Source organism: Empidonax traillii, unplaced genomic scaffold (assembly GCF_003031625.1).
Source record: "Empidonax traillii isolate 1590-97213 ecotype Southwest subspecies unplaced genomic scaffold, ASM303162v1 scaffold1421:size180434, whole genome shotgun sequence".
NCBI lineage: Eukaryota > Metazoa > Chordata > Aves > Passeriformes > Tyrannidae > Empidonax > Empidonax traillii.
In genome coordinates this window covers 48,122-50,966 of record NW_020956614.1, presented here as the reverse complement: position 1 = coordinate 50,966, position 2,845 = coordinate 48,122, and the positions used below count along the sequence as shown (strand labels likewise).

Sequence of the window (2,845 nt, the reverse complement as noted above, 5' to 3'; positions counted from 1 at the left end):
TCTAGGACTATGGAACAGCAGATATTCCTTATTTCAATAAAGATACTCCAGAGGTTAGAGGATGTAACATCTGCAAAATGGTGACAACCAAAATCCTGACAGAGGGTGGTGGGGAAGCAGATAAGAAATAAAACATGAAAATGCCTTCCACTGCACAAGACTAGAGGGAAGGGACAAAGGAAAAAAAAAAAAAAACTTTACAACACTTATTTCCTTTCCCTTATCTGAAAGGAACACTCTACATAAATATTTCAGGAAGTCTACTGATTTTCAGGATGGAGGATTATACTGTAAAAGATTTCTAAGCATTCAGTTCGATGCCAGAAAACTGGAATCATGTATTTCAGATCTTGACATAAGATGTATAGGAACAAAGACAGCACCCTAAGTCATAGCTATCATGGAAAAGAAACTTTCATATACTGCCTTCTTTACATATGATTCCTTAATTAAACATTTTCAAACACAATTCATCTGATCAAAAGGTTGGATTTATTTCCTTACAAAGTCAACAAGCTTGACTTCTTTCACTTACTAGTGTAGGCCTCTAGTTGTGTTTATACTACCGCATTACACTGCACACAGGTTTGATGGCTCTTCTGGAAAAAAAAAATGCAGCTTTTATATTTAATGACAGACTTATTCCAAAAGAACATTTCTTTCTCTTTTCTGTCTCTCCAGAGAGACTTCAGTAACATTCTGAACAGCAGCCAACATTTGTATAATACAAAGGATTAAGATACTAAATTCTCCCTACCATAATATTATGTGATATTTAAACCTTGACCTCTACAAAAGTGCTTAAAAAGAAACTATCAATTTGTATCAAAATAACTACTCACAGGCAGAGACTGCCACCTAGTGATTTTGATTATCTACAAGGAAAAAGAAACTAAACAAAAGGAAAATCAGCTTCCCTCTTTCAGAACAGGAGGAAAAAAGTATTCATTCCTTCTTGTTCTACATCCACAAATAGAAAATACCTCATATTATATTACTTGTATCACCTATCAATATGTTGGTAAGTGCAGCAGGAGAATGGAGAAAAAAGAGTCAGTAAGTATATGTAATCTTCCTCTTATAGGTAAGATCCACGAGGCCAGTTTCTTGTCAATTCCATCAGAAACTCCTCCTTATTTTACAAAGACTAGCCTTTACATAAAACAAGCCTTCCATCTAGAACTTAATTAATCTCTATGACAACACTGATAGACAGACACACCCCTCAAAACATTGGATTCCCTTAATTTTTGCACTTCTAGTCTTTCCTGTTTCTCCTCAGCACTGTAACTATATTTTCAGTACATCCTCTAGTTCACCTTTGCCATTCTCTCTTCAGTCACAGTCTGTTTTCTACAGAATTTCACTACTAGTGAAGGAAGAGGCCAAGTTACCTGTGTCATCTGCCTTACAAAGCTGAATTATCATTTTGTAATGAATGAGCCCTAAATTCACCTTATCTTCAGATTTCTCTTTCTGTCCAAACTTGTATTTCAGATTTTGTCTTCATTTGCTTATCAGCACCTCAGCAGCAGCATAAGGAACTCTTAGTTTTCCTGTGGTTTTGGTTTGCATGGCCAGGTTTTGATAGTACCACACCAAACAGATAACCAAAGAAGAAACTTAATTGGAAGAGCAGTGAAGGATTTGGAGAAGTCCTTTAGATTTGCCAACCAGGCGTCAGAACTAGGTGGTTACATTCTATCTATCAAGAACTGTGAATGTAACACTTACATGCTTGTGCAACAATATAGGATCCTAAAGTCTTTTCCTTCCCCCATCACCCTTGGAAGCCACTGAAACTCAGCTGTAGGAGACTGTCCCACAGAAACTTGATGAACCAAGTTTCTTACAAAATGAACACAATATATGAATTCATTTAAATCGCAAATCACACCAAAAAAAATTTAAAATTTTAAAAAATTTTAAAAGCTCCTGTAAGTTTTAAAGGAATAGCCCATTTAAAGCTTACTTAGAAAAAGTAAGTTTTTAAAAAAAATTCCTGCAATTAACTACTTTTCCTCTTCCACTGAACTCAGCTCCACAGTCTGAGATATTAGATACTTAAGTATCATCTTATTTTTCATATACTTTTGTAAACCTCTTTTTTCTATACAATGTAAAGGCTACTTCTAAGGTCCTTTGAGACAAGGTTGTAGCATTTCTCTGAATGCTTTCCCATAAATCTCCCATATAAGTAAACCAATCACATTCTAGATAAAGGACAAGTATAGCTATATAATTTCTTTATTGACTTTGCAGGCCACACTAGGGGAAAAACTATTTAACAAAGAGTTTAAATATATTTTAATGTAATTTCTCCATGGTTCTTAACAGATAGGATGAAAAAGCATCACCATGTATTGTTGCTAAGTTGTAAGTGATTACAGTAACAGGGCCACAATGATGCATATCCGGTCTGGCAGTAGTTCAAAAAAAATGAAGTTACATTGATAAAGGTAGTTGAAGAAACAGAAGATCCCTGAAATTACGTCAGCAATTTTCAAAAGCTTGAAAAGCTTACAGAAACGGTAACACATTCACAGCTTTTTTTCTTTCTAAGAGCAACAGAAAGGAAAACAGAAGTATATTTACAAGGCTTCTCTCATATGTGTTCTTCTCCCAAAAAAACACAGCGGGGTAAAAAAGAGCAGCAATGTTAAATGAAACTGATGTCAGATTTATAAGTTAACTTACCATATTTGTCTCGCAAGCCAACTGTACATCTGAAGACTCCACCAAAGGCCACATCTTCACCAAACACTACTGAAAATAGGAACAGCAGAGGAGGGTAATATTACTCTAATGTATCTTACTTTTAATGAGCATGTTTCAAAAGTTTTTA

The 2,845-nt window shown here is 34.9% G+C and overlaps 1 protein-coding gene across 6 annotated transcripts in view; it reads right to left on the bottom strand.

The window, feature by feature from the left end:
* The window catches only part of BCKDHB (branched chain keto acid dehydrogenase E1 subunit beta), a 114,455-nt gene that overhangs the window by 105,192 nt on the left and 6,418 nt on the right, over nt 1-2,845 (bottom strand). The gene's annotated exons all lie outside the window — the stretch shown is intronic.